Here is a 27,880-nt window from a genome sequence, read left to right as displayed (position 1 = left end):
GAAGAGCGGTTATGTCGGTGAATATGGACGAACTCAGGCATCAAGTGATGATCAACCAGTTTGTTTTGACTGCTGGTTGTGCTGCTGATCAAGCGAAGCCGCTTCTTCAAGCGGCTCACTGGCAATTCGAGGTATGCGATGTGTGTGTTTATATGTTGGTTTCATAGCGATGCAGCTAACTAGCCACTGTAGCTAGCTAACAAAGGCAAATAATGAGAAGCTCTCCGAAATTAGAGAATGGCGATTTTTTTTTATTTTACAACCATGTAAATAAACCCAGTCATACGACGGATAATCCGGAAGACCTGGTCTAACATTAGGAAATGCGGTGTTTGCCATCGAATTTCTACTTTGACTGTTCACGCTAATTAACGTTAACTAGATGGGAAATTGATGCTGCTAACGTTATTGTTTTGATATATGTATTGGTTACGTTGGTTATTTTATGGTAGGTTTTTCATTTTGACCCTATTCAATATTACATTTGCATTATCTAACTAGCCATGGTTGCAGTTGATAGTAGTGTGATCAGATTTCTTTCAATGCCATATGAACATAATCCATCTCGAATGTCTAATTTGGCTAGATACAGTAATAGTGCAACCGGCTTTTGATAACTAACTAACTGGCCATCCAGCGAGCGAAGAAAATACCAGGTTGAGGTTTTTGAATCCATAAGGTTAACTTTGTTTACATTCTTGACCTGACACCACCAAACACGCAGAGGCTCTTCCTGTCAAGACCCCATTGTTGTAGTAAGTAAAAGGTGTCTCAAACGTTGCCTTTGTTTTTGTAATATTGCCGCTGCTCTGAAAATGTGTAGGCTATTTAGTGTAATAGCATGTATGTTACACAGCTAGCACACACAGCAATTCATACCTCATTCCCAACTGGTATGATTTATGGCCAGTCAATACACACTTCCAATTTTGGAACAAGCTGCTACTAGTTATTACTTTCCATATTTGGCTGCGTAAGATTAGTGCACCAATAAACACACTCACAACACACATTTAAAGACATTGTGTTTATGATTGCTTGTTGAACAAGGTTAGGGAAAGTTGACACAGCGGACCTCCTGGATTGACCGTACTCTTGTCCAGGAGTATTCATAGGGGATATCTATCTTTAGGCAGATTACGGTGCCTTATCCTTCCAGTTGTTCATATCCAGTACTCATAGTCCTGGCTCAGAGATGCACACTGTATGAACAGGCGTTTCTTCTAAGCTGACACACAGCGTGACCCTTTTCAATCATGGTTTCAGCCAGAGCAGCAAGGTGGAATTGTAATTTGAATGAGCGTAATAGTAACATACCTTTTAGTGAATACATAATTCACTACATGATATGAAAGAAAAATCCAGGTTCATGTTGAAGCACACCCTAGAGTAATGTATAATGAAAAGTATGCAAGGCCACTGGTTTGAAATATTCAACAGGGCCCTAAGTATGGACAACAGAGAGATGCTGAGAAGATCTGAGGCTTCAGGCCTCTGCTTCCAGATGGTTTCCCAAACACACCTCCGCTCTGTCTAATGGCCAAGCTTTTGTTAGTGCTTACGCACAGGCAGAAGTGTCAGGGCCAGGTGGTTTGAAGGGGCTGAGGAGGCTGCTCAGCTCCTCCCAAGCGTCTGAGAGCAGAGTCAGCCTGTAGCTTGATTGGAGCAGATGCATTGCAGAGACAACTTAGCCTCCTCTGTGCAACCTGTCCGGCTCAAGGTCAAAGGGCTAGTTGCCGATGGCTGGGCTGAGCTCTCCCAGATGCTGTTGGCTAAGGAGTGGAGGTCAAAACATTAGGAACACCTGCTCTTTCCATGACATAGACTGACCAGGTAAAAGCTATGATCCCTTATTAATGTTACTTGTTAAATCCACTCCAATCAGTGTAGATGGAGTGGAGGATACAGGTTAAAGAATGATTTTTTAAGCCTTGAGACAATTGAGACATTGTGCAAGTGTGCCATTCAGAGGGTGAATGGGCCAGACAAAATATTTAAGTGCCTTTGAATGGGGTATGGTAGTAGGTGCCAGGCGCACCGGTTTGAGTGTGTCACAAACTGCAATGCTGCTGGGTTTTTCATCCTCAACAGTTTTCCGTGTGTATCAAGAATGGTCCACCATCCAAAGGACTTCCAGCTAACTTGACACAACTGTAGGAAGCATTGAGTCAACATGGACCAGCATCCCTGTGGAATGCTTTCGACACCTTGTAGAGTCCACGCCCCAATGAATTGAGGCTATTCTGAGGGAAAAGGGGTGCAACTCAGTATTAGGAAGATGTTCCTAATGTTTAGTGCTCTCTGTGTATATATTGTGTATACATATTGTATATAGTGTATATGTAGAGTCTCTCTATATAACATATTTATGTATAATACAATCTCAAAATATTAGCCTTTATTGGTTAATTGATTGTCTTTGTGGCTAGTCATCTTTCTATGATGTCAGTATAATGTCCCTCTCATTGGGCTGCTCCTGGCTACAGAGCAGGCTGTGTCGTCGTGTCTGCTCATGGCTCCTGGCTGCAGAGCAGGCTGTGTCATCATGTCTACTCATGGCTCCTGGCTACAGAGCAGGCTGTGTCGTCGTGTCTACTCATGGCTCCTGGCTGCAGAGCAGGCTGTGTCGTCGTGTCTACTCATGGCTCCTGGCTGCAGAGCAGGCTGTGTCGTCGTGTCTACTCATGGCTCCTGGCTGCAGAGCAGGCTGTGTCGTCGTGTTCACTCATGGCTCCTGGCTGCAGAGCAGGCTGTGTCTGCTCCTGGCTGTAGAGCAGGCTGTGTCGTCGTGTCTGCTCATGGCTCCTGGCTGCAGAGCAGGCTGTGTCGTCATGTCTACTCATGGCTCCTGGCTACAGAGCAGGCTGTGTCGTCGTGTCTGCTCATGGCTCCTGGCTGCAGAGCAGGCTGTGTCATCATGTCTACTCATGGCTCCTGGCTACAGAGCAGGCTGTGTCGTCGTGTCTGCTCATGGCTCCTGGCTACAGAGCAGGCTGTGTCGTCGTGTCTGCTCATGGCTCCTGGCTACAGAGCAGGCTGTGCCCGTCGTGTCTGCTCATGGCTCCTGGCTACAGAGCAGGCTGTGTCGTCGTGTCTGCTCATGGCTCCTGGCTACAGAGCAGGCTGTGTCGTCGTGTCTGCTCATGGCTCCTGGCTGCAGAGCAGGCTGTGTCGTCATGTCTACTCATGGCTCCTGGCTCCAGGGCAGGCTGTGTCCATGGGCATGTTCGGTACTCTGTCACTCCCTCAGGGCACAGCCCCTAACTCAGCCTCATTATCCCTGTTACTACACCATTATTAATGCACTTCTTTCTTCTGCACTCTTCCATATCACCCGAAGTATTATTTTTGTGTTCACCTATATTTATTTATCCTATTTCTATTTCAGGCTGTTTTTTTGAATTTGTTATTGTTTGCTGTGCCCTCAATTAGACGCCTGTTCAAGTCTTCTGCTTTTATATAGGCCTAGTGCTGGGCTTCATTGCAGTGTTCTGTCAGTCATGTTACATAAGAAACACTGTCATGACTCTTCTCTGCTCCATTGCTAGGTTCTCTGCTCCATTGCTAGGTTTTCTGCTCCATTGCTAGGTTCTCTGCTCCGTAAGGTAATGCATGCTCTCACTTAAAGCCCATGAGAAGTACTGAAACCTTTATGCCGATGCTCTTAGATATGGTGTTGCACTGTGTGTTTGTAACCTACATTATTTGTGTGTGAAACGGAACCGTTGTTGATGTTCTTGGATGTACACAGAAACACACTTAACATTAAAAAACATAAATAGACAAAGAACAGTGTGATCCCAGCAGCCTGGTAGACAATGGCAGTGCAGCACATTCATGTTGATATGTGTGTCACGTTGAGCAGCAGACATTCCTGCACTACTGCTGCTGTTGTCAAACAACCACAGAGCATGGTTTGTGGGGGAGGGGCCGGCTTCAGCCGTGAGGGGAAACCACACATTCATTGAAGTGTTCGCAAAGAGAGATTCTAGTGAAAGGAAATGGAGGCTAAGCAAGGGACTAAGGACTAAGGTTTAGCTAGACATGCTGTCATTTTAGTAGTAGGCTGCATGCAATTATTTTAATCCAGTCACTAAGACACGTTCATATTTGAGGCGATTTGTATACAAAGGAATGACACCGCATTTGTCAATTTTCCACCTCTTAAAAAGAACATGAATCATGAGCCAGTCAGACTACGTGAATCATAAAACCGGTATCTTGCAATAAAATCTGATAAACTACTAAAGATATGTTTTGGTATCAGTGTATTTTTTGTTTCCGGACCATGGTGTCCTTACTAGGCTGGCCTTTGTGTTCACAACAGAGTGAAACAATAGAAGTAGCCTATGGACTTCCTTGTTTGTGTTTAAGGGCAGCAACTGAAAGTAGGACTACTTGTTTACATTGTGTTTCCTCATAGCCCGTCAGAGGAAGGCTGTCACAAACTAGGTTTTATTGTGGCCTATGTGAATTGTCCCTGAGAATATAGCACATACCCTATTCACGGTGGTTTATATAAGCCTAAACTGTTTACATGTCACTGAGTTGTAACACTAGTTTTAAGTAAAGGAACAGTACTAGGCTACTAGCGATTTTCTTTTCCATGCTAATTATCATTTTAAACAAGCTTGTGTATTGTGTACATTCTCACTGAGCCATTAGTCTGTCTGCCACTGCCTCTCTCTCTGCATCATTTACAAACCCTGTTTTAGAAAGTGGAGGATAATAGTTTTAACCCCAGAGTCATGTGATCTACTCGTACCAACTGACCCATAGGCCGATGCTAGCAGAGGGGGATGGGGTCAGACTCTCCACAGTGAGCGGATTGGAAGGTGAAATGTGTTACTACTGTTTTGTGGTCCGCAAACTAAGGATGTGCATGAGTACTGGAACGGACGTCAAAACTCAATCTTTAACCAGAGATTATAATTTTTTTATACTGTAAAACTATTTGGTCCAATTTTTTTTATTGAAGACAATGTTCATTTGCTTTGACTCTAATGTTCAATTTGTACATGTGCATTTACGTAACACAAAAAAAGAAACCAAGCCAAGCATCACACAGTTCTGCTCCCTAAATTCCTTTTACCCTCCTTGTCTCACTCACTCAGTTGTGTTCTGACCGCTCCCTCTACACACGCGTGTTGAGTGCTCACACAAGCTCCCGTTAGGCCTACAGAAATAAATGCCTATAAAAACAGATCTAACTGATGGGATACACAAGCTACATTCCTTGCCAAATGTAGTGTTTTATCACAAATTCAGTTTTATCACAAATTCAAAATGGACTGGTTGGCGGAAGTAGGGAAATATGTGTTCCAACAATGTCCTGCAATTTTGTGTAATTTGCCGCTTTAATATGATACTTTGCAGTTGTCACTAGTTACCACAAAGTCAAAATTGGCTATACGGAACAATTCATGAAAACAAAACAAATAGAAGACACATTGTAAAAACAAGCAGAGTTTATTTTTATTTAATTAACAAGGGAAGTCAGTTAATAACAAATTCTTATTTACAATGATGGCCTAACCCGGACGACGCTGGGCCAATTGTGCACCGCCCTATGGGACTCCAAATCCAAATCACAGCCGGTTGTGATACAGCCTGGAATCAAACCAGGGTCTGTAGTGACGCCTCTAGCACTGAGATGCAGTGCCTTAAACCGCTGCGCCACTCGGGAGCTTGACCTTTTGGCTGTGACAACCCCACTTTGTGAACTGCTAGTGCCATTTTAGAATTGGTTAGCCTTGGCTATATATAACCCCCGTAAACATAGACGGGTTCTATTCTGAAATATGCTATAACATTAGTTTGATAAAGACAGAGCGTAGTTTCATCAGAATCATTAAGCCTAAGCCTACTCACCAAAGATGTCATGGTCATCATTCATCCCCTTGCAGTGTTCAAAGTGAAATTGGTATTCCATTTAGAAAATTACAAAGAACAGGCGGAATAAACTAGACAACTGTGTATATCCGAAAAAAATAAATACATATTTTGGTTTGTATCCCAGTTTCAAATGCTCAGATGTGCATCACTTTGCACTATTCGGTTCTATTTTATTCTGGTATGTTACATTTTTAAAAATTTTGTCATTTAGCAGATGCTCTTATCCAGAGCAATTAGGGTTAAGTGTCTTGCTCATGGGCACATCGACATATTTTTTTTCACCAAGTCAGCTCGGGATTTGAACCAGCCACCTTTCGGTTACTGGCCCAACACTCTTAACTGCTACTATAAAATAGATGTGTCTTGACTGTGGTAAGGGCTCGGGAAATAAGAGTCTTGTCTGCTAAATTAACAAAACAAGGCTATGCCATTGCACAGTTTATAGGCTTCTACAAGAAGTGCCACACTGCTTTGGTTACTATCTTTTTGAAGATTGATTTCCAATATATAATAATACAACGAGTTGATATTACAGGTTCAGTAAATGTATCTTAAATGGCACTTGTTTTTTAATTGATTGAATATACACTGAGTGTACAAAACAGTATGAACACCTACCTGCTCTGACCAGATGAATCCAGGTGACCACTATGATCCCTAATTGATATCACCTTTTAAATCCACTTCAATCAGTGTAGATGAAGGGGGGGGGGCATGTTAAATAAGTTTTTTTAAGCCCGGAGACAATTGAGGCGGTTTGTGTCAAGAACTGCTACGCTGGTGGGTTTTTACATGTTCAACAGTTTTCTGTGTATCAAGAATGTTCTACCACCCAAAGGACATCCAGCCAACTTGACACAACTGTGGGAAGCATTGGAATCAACATGGGCCAGCATCCCTGCGGAACACTTTCGACACCTAGTAGTGCCCCGATGAATTGAGGCTGTTCTGAGGGCAAAGGGGGTGGGGGGTCATTCGCATCTCAATATTAGAAAAGTGTTCTTAATGTTTTTGTACACTCAGTGTATATATGAGGTATTTTAGCAATTAGGATTCGTTATCTTTTCTGGTTATGATAAATTACGCTTTGTTGCGCACTGTTGGCATAGCTAACTGCACACATTTTTTCCATTGTGGGCCCTGTGTTCTAAAAGTATTTTTTTCCCTGAATATTCAGAAAAAAATTGTGCGAGTACTTGAACAGTCAAAGGTCAAATGCCCATCTTACCGCAAATGGCAGTTCAAGTGCCCACAATGTTCTCACACACAACTTCCTCTCTTCCCCTCGTTCTGTCTCTCTCTCTCCCTCCACAGACAGCCTTAAGCTCCTTTTTCCAGGAGGCCAACATCCCTAGTCACCACCACCAGATGGTAAGTGCATTTTGTTCCCCTTAAAAAATAAAAAAAGGGCTTAAGGCATGTATTACATTCTGTCAGTGTGTTCAGGGAGCTAATTTACGGCATGGCTGCAGCGTCAGTGACCAGGCCAGTCTGCTCCTCCTCTTCAGTCAGACAGACAGAGGGACAGATTCACCAACAGGACAGGACTAGAGCCATGGGCATAGTAGTACAGCTGTGTCTGGCAGAGTGACATCACTGGAGTTATTGCTCCTGAGTAGTAAAGTCTACATCCTGCTGTACTACTCCACGGTGCTTATTGGTTTTCAACACTGCCCAAGCCTTTTAGGGTAAGCTTACTTAAGATATACTGCCACATGGACTGGCACTATGCTTTTTAGTGCAACACACATTTCATATCATGAATTCTTAAACCTTACACAATATTTGGAAACCTTTTCCTTCAACATGTATTGCATGACAACTCCGTATGTCAGGCACAGAGAAGTAGCTGGGTCGAAATAGCTTTAACCACGATGAAAGCAATGGCACAAGGCTGGGTCCTGTCCCTGGCCCAAGCCAATTTACGCAATGCTATTCCCTAACGACTATAGTGATCATGTGGTCCGTGCATGAAACCATTTCTGCTTCAACTGACCAGTAAAAGCCCTGGAGCGGCGAGCTGGAAATGTAATGTTTACCACATGGAGGCTGTGCTGTGAGCATGCAGTGTTGACGTGCATACTGAACCCAGCCATCTCCTCTGATCATCTGTTTGTTGCTGCTCTGCTGCTACAACACTGTTTTGGTTTTCTCTCTCTTTTTCCCTTCCTCTTGGGTGGGAGGAGCATGTTCGAGCTTGAGAGAGAGGAAGTGTGTGAGTGGCGGGGGCCAGGGTTTGTTACCGCTAGGGTTTTCGTGTGCAGCATGTTACAGTGTGTTTGTGTGTGAGGCGGGGGCATGCTGGGAGGAGGAGTGATGTAAGAGAGCTATCTGCTACAGAGGAGGAGGAAGGGCTGTTAAAGGATAGAGAGAGTGTGGAGAGGCAGTCATCAGCAGCTGCAAGTCATCTCCATGTATTGCGGGTGTTAGTCCTTCGCCCTCTCTCTTTAGGCTGCCCTGCACTCTCCTTAGGGCCTGGGCGAGCCACAGGGGAAACAGTGGGTGTGGGGAAGAAAGAGCTCCGTGTAGCAACAATAATGTACACAACACTGCCCTCAATCAAACACTATTGACTATACAGGAGAACAAATAGTGTACATGTAAAGGACTCTTATAGCCTTAAACCTAAAAGAGAAGGGTCACATTTCCACAACCACTTGACATCCAGGGTTGCATTGCTTGTTGTAAACATGGGGCTGGGTTTTTATTTATTTAATTAGACCTAGTACTTGACCTGAGAAAACAAGTCATAATAAGTAAGTCCTAGAGAGAATTACATTCCTTTATCAATTTAATATGTACTCAATCTGATGAATTGAAGCCACAACCAGTTGAATGACATTGTTTCTTTTCATTACTCTGTACATAATGTAATTCATGGAAAGTGGTTAATGCACTCTAGTGGTGGTGGTGGTAGTAGTGGTGGTTGAGTGGTGGTGGTTGTCATGGTGGTGGTTGTCGTAGTGGTGGTTTGTGGTGGTGGTTGTCGTAGTAGATAGTGGTGGTAGTAGTCAAGTAGTGGTGGTGGTAGTCGTGGTGGTGGTAGTCACGGGCGGTGGTTAGTGGTAGTCACAGTCGTGGTGGTGGTGGTGGTAGTAGTACCACATGGCATTTGTCATCTCACCTGTTTCCCCTCTGGTGTGTGAGCCCATGATGAATGTAACTGTTTGTGTTGCTGTGGGACTGCACAAGCTCTACCCTGCACCTTCTGATGACAAAACAAGACCATAAATACTGTAGGAGAGGTTCTGGTTTGAGCCCATAGCCTGGCCAAATATAATGATTTACTCCTTTACTAGGACCTTCCTGTAAACTAATTAAACTGTTATCACAACTATTACCACCACTACTATTATCACACTACTACTATTACCACCACTACTATTATCACTACTACTACTATTACCACCACTACTATTATCACTACTATTACTATTACCACCACTACTATTATCACCACCACTACTATTACCACCACTACTACTACTATTACTACCACTACTATTATCACTACTACTACTATTATCCCTACTACTACTATTATCACTACTACTACTATTATCACTACCACTACTATTATCACGACCACTACTATTACCACCACTACTATTATCACTACTACTACTATTACCACCACTACTATTATCACTACTACTACTATTATACTACCACTACTATTATCACTACACTACTATTACCACCACTACTATTACCACTACTACTACTATTACCACCACTACTCTACTATTACCACCACTACTATTATCACTACCACGACTATTATCACCACCACTATTATTACCACTACTATTATTACTACTATTATCACCACCACTACTACTATTACCACTACTATTATTACTACCACTACTATTACCACCACTACTGTTATCCCTACTATTACTACTATAATCACCACCACTACTACTACTATCACCACCACTACTACTACTATTACCACTACTATTATTACTACCACTACTATTACCACCACTGCTATTATCCTCTACTACCACTACTATTATCCCCACCACTACTATTATCCCTACCACTACTATTATCACCACCACTACTATTACTACCACTACTATTATCCCTACTACTATTATCACTACCACTACTATTATCACAACAATCACTACTATTATCCCTACTACTACTATTATCCCTACTACTACTATTATCCCTACACTACTATTATCACTCCTGCTACTATTATCCCTACTACTACTATTATCACTCCTGCTACTATTATCCCTACTGCTACTATTATCCCTACTACTACTATTATCACTACTACTACTATTATCCCTACTACTACTATTATCACTACTACTACTATTATCCCTACTACTACTATTATCACTACTACTACTATTATCACTACCACTACTATTATCACCTACTACTACAATCACTACTATTATCCCTACTACTACTATTATCCCTACTACTACTATTATCCCTACTACTACTATTATCCCTACCACTACTATTATCACTACTACTACTATTATCACTACCACTACTATTATCACGACTACTACAATCACTACTATTATCCCTACTACTACTATTATCCCTACTACTACTATTATCCCTACTACTACTATTATCACTCCTGCTACTATTATCCCTACACTACTATTATCACTGCCTGCTACTATTATCCCTACTGCTACTATTATCCCTACTACTACTATTATCCTACTACTACTATTATCACTACTACTACTATTATCCCTACTACTACTATTATCACTACTACTACTATTATCACTACCACTACTATTATCACGACTACTACAATCATTACTATTATCCCTACTACTACTATTATCCCAACACTACTATTATCCCTACTACTACTACTATTATCACTACCACTACTATTATCACTACACTACAATCACTACTATTATCCCTACTACTACTATTATCCCTACTACTACTATTATCCCTACTACTACTATTATCACTACCTACTACTATTATCACTACCACTACTATTATCCCTACTACTACTATTATCACTACACTACTATTATCACTACCACTACTATTATCACTACAATCACTACTATTATCCCTACTACTACTATTATCCCTACCACTACTATTATCACTACCATTACTATTATCACTACCACTACTATTATCACCAACACTACAATTACCCTTACTACTACTACTATTATCACTACCACTACTATTATCACTACTACTACTACTACTATTATCACTACCACTACTATCATCACTACCATTACTATTATCACTACCACTACTATTATCACCAACACAACTATTACCCTTACTACTACTACTATTATCACTACCACTACTATCATCACTACCATTACTATTATCACTACCACTACTATTATCACTACTACTACTACTACTATTATCACTACCACTACTATTATCCCTACTACTACTATTATCACTACCACTACTATTACCATCACTACTATTATCACTACCACTACTATTATCCATCACTACTATTATCCCTACTACTACTACTACTATTATCACTACCACTACTATTATCACATACTACTATTATCACTATCACTACTACCACTACTATTACCATCACTACTATTATCACTACCACTACTATTATCACTATTATCTCTACTACAACTACTATTATCACTACCACTACTATTATCACTACCACTACTATTATCACTGCAATTATCCCTACTACTACTATTATCACTACCACTACTATTATCACTACCACTATTACCATCACCACTATTATCACTACCACTACTATTATCACTACTACAACTACTATTATCACTACCACTACTATTATCACTACTACTACAATCACTACTATTATCCCTACTACTACTATTATCACCTACACTACTATTATCACTCCTGCTACTATTATCCCTACTACTACTACTACAATCACTACTATTATCCTTACTACCACTACTATTATCATACCACTACTATTATCCCTCACTACTACTACTATTATCACTACCACTACTATTATCCCTACTACTACTATTATCACTACTACTACTATTATCACTACCACTACTATTATCACGACTACTACAATCACTACTATTATCCCTACTACTACTATTATCCCTACTACTACTATTATCCCTACTACTACTATTATCCTCCTGCTACTATTATCCCTACTACTACTATTATCCCTACTACTACTATTATCCCTACTACTACTATTATCACTACTACTACTATTATCACTACCACTACTATTATCACGACTACTACAATCACTACTATTATCCCTACTACTACTATTATCCCTACTACTACTATTATCCCTACTACTACTATTATCACTCCTGCTACTATTATCCCTACTACTACTATTATCACTCCTGCTACTATTATCCCTACTACTACTATTATCACTACTACTACTATTATCCCTACTACTACTATTATCCCTACTACTACTATTATCACTACTACTACTATTATCACTACCACTACTATTATCACGACTACTACAATCACTACTATTATCCCTAGTACTACTATTATCCCTACTACTACTATTATCACTCCTGCTACTATTATCACTACTGCTACTATTATCCCTACTACTACTATTATCACTACTACTACTATTATCACTACCACTACTATTATCACTACTACAATCACTACTATTATCCCTACCACTACTATTATCCCTACTACTACTATTATCACTACTACTACTATTATCACTACCACTACTATTATCACACTACTATCAATCACTACTATTATCCCTACTACTACTATTATCCCTACTAACTACTATTATCACTACTACTACTATCACTCACTACTATTATCACTCCTGCTACTATTATCCCTACTACTACTATTATCACTACTACTACTATTATCACTACCACTACTATTATCATGACTACTACAATCACTACTATTATCCCTACTACTACTATTATCACTACTACTACTATTATCACTACCACTACTATTATCCCTACTACCACTACTATTATCACTACTATTATCCTTACTACCACTACTATTATCAATACCACTACTATTATCCCTACCACTACTACTACTACTATTATCACTACTACTACTATTATCACTACCACTACTATTATCCGACTACTACAACACTACTATTATCCTACTACTACTACTATTATCCCTACTACTACTATTATCACTCCACTACTATTATCCCTACTACTACTACTACTACAATATATCCTTACTACCACTACTATTATCACTACCACTACTATTATCCCTACTACTACTACTACTATTATCACTACCACTACTATTATCCCTACTACTACTATTATCACTACCACTACTATTACCATCACTACTATTATCACTACCACTACTATTACCATCACTACTATTATCCTACTACTACTACTACTATTATCACTACCACTACTATTATCCATACTACTATTATCACTATCTACTACCACTACTATTACCATCACTACTATTATCACTACCACTACTATTATCACTACTATTATCTCTACTACTACTATTATCACTACCACTACTATTATCACTACCACTACTATTACCATCACTACAACTACTACTACAACTACTATTATCACTCCACTACTATTATCACTACCACTATTATCATCACCACTATTATCCCTACTATTACCACCACTACTATTATCCCTACTACCAACTACTATTATCACTACCACTATTACCATCACTACTATTATCCCTACTATTACTACCACTACTATTATCCCTACTACTACTATTATTATCACTACCACTACTATTATCACGACTACTACAATCACTACTATTATCACTACCACTACTATTATCCCTACTACTACTATTATCACTCCTGCTACTATTATCCCTACTACTACTACTACAATCACTACTATTATCCTTACTACCACTACTATTATCACTACCACTACTATTATCCCACTACTACTACTACTATTATCACTACCACTACTATTATCCCTACTACTACTATTATCACTACCACTACTATTACCATCACTACTATTATCACTACCACTACTATTACCATCACTACTATTATCCCTACTACTACTACTATTATCCCTACTACTACTATTATCCCTACTACTACTATTATCACTACTACTACTATTATCACTACCACTACTATTATCTACTACAATCACTACTATTATCCCTACTACTACTATTATCCCTACTACTACTATTATCACTACTACTACTATTATCACTACTACTATTATCCCTACTACTACTATTATCACTACTACTACTATTATCACTACCACTACTATTATTACTACTACAATCACTACTATTATCCCTACTACTACTATTATCCCTACTACTACTATTATCACTCCTGCTACTATTATCCCTACTACTACTACTACAATCACTACTATTATCCTTACTACCACTACTATTATCAATACCACTACTATTATCCCTACCACTACTACTACTACTATTATCACTACTACTACTATTATCACTACCACTACTATTATCACGACTACTACAATCACTACTATTATCCCTACTACTACTATTATCCCTACTACTACTATTATCACTCCTGCTACTATTATCCCTACTACTACTACTACAATCACTACTATTATCCTTACTACCACTACTATTATCAATACCACTACTATTATCCCTACCACTACTACTACTATTATCACTACCACTACTATTATCCCTACTACTACTATTATCACTACCACTACTATTACCATCACTACTATTATCACTACCACTACTATTACCATCACTACTATTATCCCTACTACTACTACTACTATTATCACTACCACTACTATTATCCATACTACTATTATCACTATCACTACTACCACTACTATTACCATCACTACTATTATCACTACCACTACTATTGCCATCACTACTATTATCTCTACTACAACTACTATTATCACTACCACTACTATTATCACTATTACCACTACTATTACCATCACTGCAATTATCCCTACTACAACTACTATTATCACTTCCACTACTATTATCACTACCACTATTACCATCACCACTATTATCCCTACTATTACCACCACTACTATTATCCCTACTACAACTACTATTATCACTACCACTATTACCATCACTACTATTATCCCTACTATTACCACCACTACTATTATCCCTACTACAACTACTATTATCACTACCACTACTATTATCACGACTACTACAATCACTACTATTATCCCTACTACTACTATTATCCCTACTACTACTATTATCACTCCTGCTACTATTATCCCTACTACTACTACTACAATCACTACTATTATCCTTACTACCACTACTATTATCAATACCACTACTATTATCCCTACCACTACTACTACTATTATCACTACCACTACTATTATCCCTACTACTACTATTATCACTACCACTACTATTACCATCACTACTATTATCACTACCACTACTATTACCATCACTACTATTATCCCTACTACTACTACTACTATTATCCCTACTACTACTATTATCCCTACTACTACTATTATCACTACTACTACTATTATCACTACCACTACTATTATCACGACTACTTATCACTACTATTATCCCTACTACTACTATTATCCCACTACTACTATTATCACTCCTACTACTATTATCACTCCACTACTATTATCCCTACTACTACTATTATCACTACTACTACTATTATCACTACCACTACTATTATCACGACTACTACAATCACTACTATTATCCCTACTACTACTATTATCCCTACTACTACTATTATCACTCCTGCTACTATTATCCCTACTACTACTACTACTACAATCACTACTATTATCCTTACTACCACTACTATTATCAATACCACTACTATTATCCCTACCACTACTACTACTACTATTATCACTACTACTACTATTATCACTACCACTACTATTATCCCTACTCCACTACTATTATCACTACTACTACTATTATCACTACCACTACTATTATCACACTACTACAATCACTACTATTATCCCTACTACTACTATTATACTACTATTATCCCTACTACTACTATTATCACCACTACTATTATCCCTACTACTACTATTATCCCTACTACTACTATTATCCCTACTACTACTATTATCACTACTACTACTATTATCACTACCACTACTATTATCACGACTACTACAATCACTACTATTATCCCTACTACTACTATTATCCCTACTACTACTATTATCCCTACTACTACTATTATCCCTACTACTACTATTATCACTCCTGCTACTATTATCCCTACTACTACTATTATCACTCCTGCTACTATTATCCCTACTACTACTATTATCCCTACTACTACTATTATCACTACTACTACTATTATCCCTACTACTACTATTATCACTACTACTACTATTATCCCTACTACTACTATTATCCCTACTACTACTATTATCACTACTACTACTATTATCACTACCACTACTATTATCGACTACTACAATCACTACTATTATCCCTACTACTACTATTATCCCTACTACTACTATTATCCCTACTACTACTATTATCACTCCTGCTACTATTATCCCTACTACTACTATTATCACTACCACTACTATTATCACTACTACTACAATCACTACTATTATCCCTACTACTACTATTATCCCTACTACTACTATTATCACTCCTGCTACTATTATCCCTACTACTACTACTACAATCACTACTATTATCCTTACTACCACTACTATTATCAATACCACTACTATTATCCCTACTACTACTACTATTATCACTACCACTACTATTATCCCTACTACTACTATTATCACTACCACTACTATTACCATCACTACTATTATCACTACCACTACTATTACCATCACTACTATTATCCCTACTACTACTACTACTATTATCACTACCACTACTATTATCCATACTACTATTATCACTATCACCACTACCACTACTATTGCCATCACTACTATTATCTCTACTACAACTACTATTATCACTACCACTACTATTATCACTATTACCACTACTATTACCATCACTGAAATTATCCCTACTACAACTACTATTATCACTTCCACTACTATTATCACTACCACTATTACCATCACCACTATTATCCCTACTATTACCACCACTACTATTATCCCTACTACAACTACTATTATCACTACCACTATTACCATCACTACTATTATCCCTACTATTACCACCACTACTATTATCCCTACTACAACTACTATTATCACTACCACTACTATTATCACGACTACTACAATCACTACTATTATCCCTACTACTACTATTATCCCTACTACTACTATTATCACTCCTGCTACTATTATCCCTACTACTACTACTACAATCACTACTATTATCCTTACTACCACTACTATTATCAATACCACTACTATTATCCCTACCACTACTACTACTACTATTATCACTACCACTACTATTATCCATACTACTATTATCACTATCACTACTACCACTACTATTACCATCACTACTATTATCACTACCACTACTATTGCCATCACTACTATTATCTCTACTACAACTACTATTATCACTACCACTACTATTATCACTATTACCACTACTATTACCATCACTAATTATCCCTACTACAACTACTATTATCACTTCCACTACTATTATCACTACCACTATTACCATCACCACTATTATCCCTACTATTACCACCACTACTATTATCCCTACTACAACTACTATTATCACTACCACTATTACCATCACTACTATTATCCCTACTATTACCACCACTACTATTATCCCTACTACAACTACTATTATCACTACCACTACTATTATCCATACTACAACTACTATTATCACTATCACTACTACCACTACTATTATCCCTACTACAACTACTATTATCACTTCCACTACTATTATCACTACCACTATTACCATCACCACTATTATCCCTACTATTACCACCACTACTATTATCCCTACTACAACTACTATTATCACTACCACCATTACCATCACTACTATTATCCCTACTATTATTACCACCACTACTATTATCCCTACTACAACTACTATTATCACTACCACTACTATTATCCCTACTACAACTACTATTATCACTATTACCACTACCATTACCATCACTACTATTATCCCTACTACAACTACTATTATCACTACCACTATTACCATCACTACTATTATCCACTACTACAACTACTATTATCACTACCACTATTACCATCACTACTATTATCCCTACTACTACTACTACTACTATTATTATCACTACCACTACTATTATCCCTACTACTAATACCACTACTATTACCATCACCACTATTATCCCGACTATTACCACCACTACTATTATCCCTACTACAACTACTATTATCACTACCACTATTACCATCACTACTATTATCACTACCACTATTACCATCACTACTATTATCACTACTACTACTACTACTACTATTATCACTACCACTACTATTATCACTATTACCATCACTACTATTATCCCTACTATTACCACCACTACTATTATCCCTACTACAACTACTATTATAACTATCACTACTACCACTACTATTACCATCCCTATTATCCCTACTACAACTACTATTATCACTACCACTATTACCACCACTACTGTTATCCCTACTACAACTACTATTACCATCACTATTATCCCTACTACAACTACTATTATCACTACTACTATTACCATCACTACTATTATCCCTACTATTACCACCACTACTATTCTCCCTACTACAACTAATATTATCACTACCACTACTATTATCCCTACTACAACTACTATTATCACTACCACTATTACCATCACTACTATTATCCCTACTACTACTACTACTACTATTATTATCACTACCACTACTATTATCCCTACTACTAATACCACTACTATTACCATCACCACTATTATCCCTACTACAACTACTATTATCACTACTAACACTACTATTATCCCTACTACAACTACTATTATCACTACTACCACTACTATTACCATCACTACTATTATCCCTACTACAACTACTATTATCACTACCACTATTACCATCACTACTATTATCCCTACTACTACTACTACTATTATCACTACCACTACTATTATCCCTACTACTACTACTATTACCATCACCACTATTATCACTACTATTACCACACCACTACTATTATCAGTACCACTACTATTATCACTATCACTACTTTTATCCCTACAACCACTATTACTATTATCACTACTATTATCACTACCCCTACTACTATTATCACTATCACTATTACTATTATCACTACTATTATCACACCCCTACTACTATTATCACTATCACTACTATTATCACTACCACTACTACTATTATCACTACTACTACTTCTATTATCACTACCCCTACTACTATTATTATCACTACCACTACTACTATTATCCCTACTACTATTATCACTACCACTACTACTATTATCACTACCCCTACTACTATTATCACTACCCCTACTACTATTATCACTACCCCTACTACTATTATCACTACCCCTACTACTATTATCACTACCACTATTACTATTACTACTACTATTATCCCTACCACTACTATTATTACCACTACTATTATCCCTACCACTACTATTATTACTACTACTATTATCCCTACCACTACTACTATTATTATCCCTACCACTACTACTATTATCATCCCTACCACTACTATTATTATCATCCCTACCACTACTATTATCCCTCTACTACTATTATCCCTACCACTACTACTATTATCCCTACCACTACTACTATTATCCCTACCACTACTACTATTATCCCTACCACTACTACTACTATTATCCCTACCACTACTACTATTATTATCCCTACCACTACTACTATTATTATCCCTACCACACTACTATTATTATCCCTACCACTACTACTATTATCATCCCTACCACTACTACTATTATCATCCCTACCACTACTACTATTATCATCCCTACCACTACTACTATTATCATCCCTACCACTACTATTATCATCCACTACCACTACTATTATCATCCCTACCACTACTATTATCATCCCTACCACTACTACTATTATCCCCTACTACTACTATTATTACTACTACTACTATTATCCCACCACTACTATTATCCCTACTACTACTATTATCCCCACTACTACTACTACTATTATCCCCACTACTACTACTATTATCCCCACTACTACTACTACTACTATTATCCCCACTACTACTGCTACTATTATCCCCACTACTACTGCTACTATTATCCCCACTACTACTGCTACTATTATCCCTACTACTACTACTATTATCCCTACTACTACTACTATTATCCCCACTACTATTATCCCTACTACTACTATCTACTACTATTATCCCTACACTACTATTATCCCTACTACTATTATCCCCACTACTATTATCCCCTACTACTATTATCCCCACTACTATTATCCCTACTACTACTATTATCCCCACTACTACTATCCCCACTACTACTACTACTACTATTATCCCCACTACTACTATTATCCCTACTACTACTACTATTATCACTACCACTATTATCCCTACCATTACTACTGTTATCACTACTAATTTAACCCTACTACTACTACTGTTATCACTACCACTATTATTATCACTACTACTATTATACCTACTACTATCCCTACTACTACTATCCCTACCACTACTACTTTACTATCCCTACCACTACTATTATTATCCCTACTACTACTATTATTATCCCTACTACTACTATTATTATCACTACTACTATTATCACTACTACTATTATCCCTAACACTAATACTATTACTAGCTGTACCACTATTGTAAACATCAAGGATGATATCGCAACAGTTGTTTGAAAGTATGTAGTGTTCAAACTCCTTGTGAATGTGTGTATGTGTTTGTGTTTTGTGCGGCAGATGGGGTCCAGTCCAGACCTGCCTTCCTCTCAGCCAAACATGCTAGACAAGGCCCCAGCCCCACCCTCTCCCAGCACAGCACTGTAGCTAAACACAGCCCAGCATATGGTTCTTATTGTTATTGTTCTGTCTACCTACTCACTGCTTCACTAGGACCAAGCCTTAGTTAGCCTTACAGCTGCATCTGGACAGTCTAAGCAGCTGTAGTGCTTCTCAGTCGACTTCATTGCTTTATAGCTAAATTTGATCACTTGACTAGATAAGTAATATTTGAATATCTCCTTTACTATTAATTTCCATAACAAACAAGATGAATAATTCACAGCTTAAAGAAAACTCTGTCAATCTCTCCCAAGAAAAACAGGAAACCCCCTGTATGGATCACCATCTTGGGTCCTGCAGGAGGGGCAGTTTCAGTGTGGTCAACCATCACAGACCCAGACAGACTGAAACCATGCTTGTCCATCTCCTAACTGGAGCAGCTGCTGCTCACTCTGACAGACCTGTCACCTCACATCAACACTAAGACTGTGCCTCACACGATACTCAATACTATACTGTATGCTGCACTACACTCTTCTCCCTCCACTTTCAAAATGTCTAGTATCTTAGCTAGCTATGACCATGCCTGTCCCAGGCTCTAATCTGGTTTGGTGACCTAATCAATTTACCTTTTCAACTTTAGACACCTTTTTCATACTATTAGATCCACATTTCGGGTGCTTGCGTGACCCTCATGTCAGCGGGGCCGTGGCTGTGTTGAAATAAAACAGCCCTGACCTCCTGCTGCATTGCTAAGAAGTCCTCCGTCCTGTAATGGCTGTAGCCTGCTACCTGATCCCTGTTGGTGGTGGGGGTGTTTCTATCCTGAGGCACCACACTCAGTCTTACAAATTATAAAGTCATTCATGGCCTCAGTGGGGACATCTGACATTTTGTGCAACTGCACAGCATGTTAAGCTGCCATGTTTACTACAGTGAATGGATGTAGGTGGCTGCAGGGTTTAGAAACCTTGTCGTCACAATGTTCAGCAGTTGTACTGCACACAATGCCCAAGTTTACAAGTGAACTGCCTCCCACAACAGTAACTAACACGTCTAGGCTATTTTGTTTTATGAACTCACCAATCATGCCTTCTATTGGTACATAGAGTTCACAGCAGGCAGCAGCAATGGGAGCACCCCATGGGGACCAAATCATTGGGACAGAATGTTAAAATGAAGTGTTAGCATTCAACTCAATGTAAGTCACTCATTTTAAACCCCACGTGTCTTCTGTTTTCCAGATGTGCACTCCAAGGAACACCCCAGCCACGCCGCCTAACTTCCCCGACACCATCACCATGTTCTCCAAGCTGAGGGCGTCAGACTGCTCGGGGAGCTCCGGAGGCGGAGTTCCCACCCAGGTGTCCATGGCCTGCTCCCCCCCCTCCTCCACAGCTGGCTTCGGATCCTTCTGGGCCTCATCACCCCCCAACCACCAGCCCGTCTGGCTGCCCCCTCCTCGCCCACAGGCCACCACATGCACCACCACCACTACCAGCACCACCACCACATGCACCAGACCCCCATGTGGCCCCCTGTGTCCCAGCCCGGCAGCGCCCAGCAGACCCCTGTTGTATCGGTCCTGCATGGCCAGAGATGAGACTCTACCCAGGTGTGGGAAGGAGGGGGCTGGGGAGGATAGGGTGGGGCTGGGCTGGGCTGGGCTGGGCTGGGCTATGTGCAGCCTAATGAATCTACTAGGGGTTTGGGTGTCAGGATTAAAGGGTCTTGTTGGCCAAGGGGAAAAGACACGCTACTGTTGTTTTCCTTCCTTTCTTTCTGTTTTTCTAAAATGACTATGAACAATGTCTTCTTTGGAGTACACGTTTCTCTCTCTCTCTCTCTCTCTTCATCATAACTCATCAAAGCCTGGGAAGAACCGGGACAGAACCACTAATAACAATATGAGGAAGTGGAATATAACAAAGGGGTGGAGTCTCTAACCCCCTCCCAAAGGACTCTGGGAAATGCTGTTTTCTTTGTCAATGCAAGTCGAGCCCTGGACCCAGCAGAGCACTTACTTAGGATAGGAGCCATGTGATCTGCTAAAGTGCTTGATCATTGGTTGTTTTTCAAAACTCTACTCTCCCTTGGGGTTCAATAACGCTCCAGTGATGTGACCAGATTTCACAATAACCAGCAGACAAAATCAAAATGGGACTGCAACACAAATGATGATGGTTTTGTGTTCTCGGCTGATCTTATGGCCCAGAAAAAAATGTTTTCAATATTGTTTGTGGTATGGATATCTGTATAGTACAGATCATGGACAAACACTGTAGCCATTTTGTCAAGTTTCATGTAGCCATGTATCCTTTTTAAAATGTCTATTTTGTAAGTACTATGTAGCTTAGTGAAACCTGACTCAGTGGCTCCACTGCATGCTGTTGTGTTTGAGAAGTGGGCTCTTCAGTATGTGTGGACTCGAAGCTTTGGTTTTAAAGTGTCTGAAAGCTGACCTTCACATCAGAAGTGTTTTAAGGAGACATGTAAAGAAATGTTAATACTGTAATTCAGTTTGTGTTGAGTCACAGAAAAGTATGCAATCATTTAATGGAAGCCTGAAGCCAGTTTAAAGGCTGATGCATTTTTATCATTGTATTTGGGAACATTTTCTACCTATGGATGTCAAAGGCACTGCATCTCAGTGCATCTCAGAGGCGTCACTACAGACCCTGTTTGATTCCAGGCTGTATCACAACCGGCCGTGATTGGGAGTCCCATAGGGTGGCGCACAATTGGCCCAGCATCGTCCGGGGGGTTTGGCCAGGGTATGCCGTCATTGTAAATAAGAATTTGTTCTTAACTGACTTGCCTAATAAACTTTCTTTTGACTGATAATGTAAACTGGTTTTCAGTGACAATTATGGAAACATCTTCTGAACTCCATTGTAAATAAAGGCTCAGCAGAAACAAAGTGCAAAAACATTGAACTCTGTAACCTGGCTGGGGACGAGATTGAGATCTCAGTTATCTGTCAACACTGAACTTAATCTGGTTTGCAAATGTTTTGACTAACATAGATGGGTGTGAGCCATCAGTAGGCTACCTCTTCAGGTTTCTATGGGGAGTAGAGGCCAACTCAGTGATTTACTACACAACCTCTAGCAGAAGATCAACTGGTCCTACCTCTGGTTAAATGGGAGAGGCTGAATGTATTCCCTGCAGAAACAGTCGGTTTCAATGGGTCAGATTAGCAGAATCTCTCCTAGTGCTCAAAACGTGTGTAATTCCCTCTGTTAGAATAGTGGCTGATTGACTGATGATGAATTGAGTGTCTTGTCAACTAGAGAATTATGAATTTAGTACGGGTTGCAAATATTTACTAAATGATTGTTCAGGCAATGTTTACATATGAGATTCAGTGTACTGATGAACAATGCTTCATAACCCAGAGTCTTACTTATAGGTGAGCTCTTCATACAACAGCCCATGTCAGAACATTTGCAAATCTATCAATGGTGACAGATGGAAAGGTAGCCATTTTCACCATCATTCTCATAATTATCACAATAAAGAGGGAATAGGGAGGTCTGAACAGGTTGCAGTTGTATACAGAGGGTACTTTATCTGAAATAATGTCACATTCACATTCATTCCCTCACTAAATGATGCTTTAATATTATGCCTGCCTGCCACGTCTTCACTCAGACAATCATATTCACACAATCCCTCTGGTTGAATACATGTCAAATCACATTTGTCAAGCTGTGACCTTTGTGAGGATGATTTTATAATGTACAATATGGACAGTCATGTAGCGTTGGACAGATGCCACCTGGCCAATGTGGACCCTTGTCAATGTCACCAGAAAGAAGGGACACTGCTCCACTGTGCTGCCATGTGGTCTGTTCTGGTTCTAAATCCATGGATCTTTTCAGATGGACATTAGAACATCAACGGTGGTTCCTCTTGGGGTGTCCATAGCACCACCTCATTCATTAACTTGTGTTCTATTAAGGGGAACGTTTGTTGTCAACTGCATGAGTTTTGGTTGGTGATTTTCCAGTTTTGTGTTTTTAACAAGGTGGGAATGGAGGGTGGTCCCATAATGAGTGTTTCCTGCTGTGTGGATTACTGGCTCCTCCTCCTCAGTATTGTTGTGGTAACTAACACACCCAGACACAGTAGTGTTGGGTGATTATGGTTCCTGTGGTGATGTGACCCGGTCTCCTGCCACAGCTTTGGAATTCAACATATTTTATCTCCTCATGAATCTCGGTCAACAGTAGACCATTTGGTCCCCCATGATATCTGTACAAACGGGGTGTTATGAAATGTTTGATCGTCATGTTCACCCATACAAGATGTGCAGAATGCCTGATGGAAATCCGAGAACAAGTCAAACAAACAAGTCAAGTAATTCAAGAACTTCTCATGGACCCTCATTTACATCTCTCTAATCTGTCTTTTTCTATAGATATTTCTCTCCTGTACTGTTTATTTCCCCTGTTGAAATGTGTATTTATATGTTTAATAAAATAAGGTATGATCTGCTAAGTGTTGGAGTTGTTCTGGGGTCTTGTTTTAGCTGAGAATAATTGTTGTGCTTTTATGAAATATGGTTGCTAAGGCACATTTGAACACATAGCAGTAACTTTGCTTTTTGAGATATTTTCTGGAAGAGAACCCCTTCAGTAATGATATGACACTGCATAATACTATAGGAATCTATATATCCCTATAAGTAGTGTCTCTGTAGTACAAAGGAACAAGTAGGCATACGAGAGACAATAAACACACAGCGTGGCAGTTAATTGAGGAAGGATGTGGGTAAAACTGTATCCAGCCCAGTTAACGTGTTAAATGTCTGAAACTGATGTGTGTCATAACAGCGTGGCTCATAAAATGTGCCTTCACAGTCAAATTATATGCATGTGATGGTGGGGTTGTGTAGAACAGTACAGATATATTTACGTACCACAAGTAAAATTAATTGCAGACAGTCAATGAGTCAACATATGTTCACATAACATGACACATACATCACATATTCCATGAAGGCCCATTTATCTTTGAAAACAAAGATACATCTACCAATGGAAATCTTACATTCAGATTAACTGCCTGTCTTAAATACTCTCCTGAAATACCTTTCAGTAGCATCATTACTCCTGAATACCTCCAAATGCTATGAAAGGGATCACTTATACTCAGTTTATTAGGTACACCACCTCGTTCACGAGTCAGGAGGCCGTGGCTTGCTATATAAAACAGGCAGACAGGAATCCAGGACTTCAGTTAATGTTCGGATGAACATTAGAAGGGGAAAAACGAGTGACCTAAGCGACTGAATGCACAACTCATTGATCCTTGTCACGGATGGGCTATTGCAGCAGCCGACCACACCAGGATCTACTCCTATCAGCTTAAAACAAGCAGCTCCAGTTATCACGCGATCACCAACACTGGACTATTGATGAGCTGAAAAACGTTGCCTGGTTCGACAAATCCCGGTTCCTGTTGCATCATGCTGATGACAGAGTCAAGATTTAGCGTAACCACATGAGTCCCATGGCCCCATCCTGTCTGCTGTCAACGGTACAGGCTGGTGGCGGTGGTATAATGGTGTGGGGAATGTGTTCCTGGCAAAGTTAGATCCCTTGATACCAATTGAGCAATGTTTCCATGCCCTGAAGAATTCAGGCTGTTCTAGAGGCAAAGGGAGGTCCGACCCGGTACTAGATGGGTGTACCTAATAAACTGGCCACTGAGTGTGTGGTTAAAAATTATACACTATGCCGCACCGAACCCCCTTGTTTAAAACACACAGACAAGGCATGGATAGAGATAGATATACATCATATTTCTCATTGACACAAAATGTGTGTAAGCAAAGCCCCTCCTTCTGATGGAAACTGTCTCAGAGAATTGGGTCTGTGAGAGGGAAGACATTTCAAGCCCTTAATGATACCGCTCTATAAGACCCTATATGTCAAATGAATTGCTCCATGGTGGTATTGTTCTGCACAGTCTGGTATTTGAGGTCACCTGCCTGAAAGCTTCTCTATGAAGGTCATTGAAAATCAGGCATCATAAACCAAAATCGTAATGTAGCCACCCGTAAGGTATCTGACCTGTAAAGCTACACTTTGAAAATGTGACTCAGCTATTTTGTTGCATGGAAACAGTGTTCATAGGTCCCAGAATTGTGTTCTTCCATTACAATCCATAAATAACCTAACTGACTAATATCAGAATTGATTTTCACAACGTCTGTATGCATCCGTTACAAAATGGAGACCAGGATACCCTCCTGGTGCTGCTGTAAATGGTTTATTAAAATAAGGTGTGTGGGGCTCTCCATTGCCCCCTACAGGATGATGACGGGCTCTTCCTCCGACTGGCTCAGGTCCACGTGAAGCTCCAGATCTTGCTGCAGCAGCTCGCTGGTGGTGTCAGCATGGGACGAGCTCTGGGGAAGGGTAGCCTGGGACAGGCAGCCTAAAGAAGACATGGGCCGGTCCCGCACAGAGCTGCCTGAGGCTGGGGGAGATAAAGGGAGGAAGGGGAAAGGTCAGGGTTTAGGGTTCAGGTGTCTGCTACAACCAACCTTAACAGCTGCACAGCAGCAATCGCAAAGAAGAATGCTGTTTCCATATGAGTGTTATTTCAGTACCATTCCATAGTAATCACTATTCCAGTTAGTGAAATTGGTTTATATGTTGCAAATGGGTAATGACACTGGTGTTTACCTACCTGAGCGGCTGCGCTGGGTCTTGGCACTCTGGGGTCGCACAGGGGTCACACAGCCCGGCTCTGGGCAGCCAGGCTTCTGGAACTGGGAGCACATGATCTTGTCTTTGCTCTTGCACATGCCTGCTGTCATTAAAACAGCAATGTCACATCGCGACCTTGACATGGCTATGGGTGTGGTGG

General features: G+C 39.7%; 1 pseudogene; it reads left to right on the top strand.

Annotated features, from left to right (window-relative positions):
• On the top strand, positions 1-22,674 carry LOC112234955 (annotated as a pseudogene).
• Positions 22,675-27,880: the final 5,206 nt, after the last annotated feature.

Source organism: Oncorhynchus tshawytscha, linkage group LG27, assembly GCF_018296145.1.
Source record: "Oncorhynchus tshawytscha isolate Ot180627B linkage group LG27, Otsh_v2.0, whole genome shotgun sequence".
NCBI lineage: Eukaryota > Metazoa > Chordata > Actinopteri > Salmoniformes > Salmonidae > Oncorhynchus > Oncorhynchus tshawytscha.
This window is presented reverse-complemented; position numbering and strand designations above follow the sequence as displayed.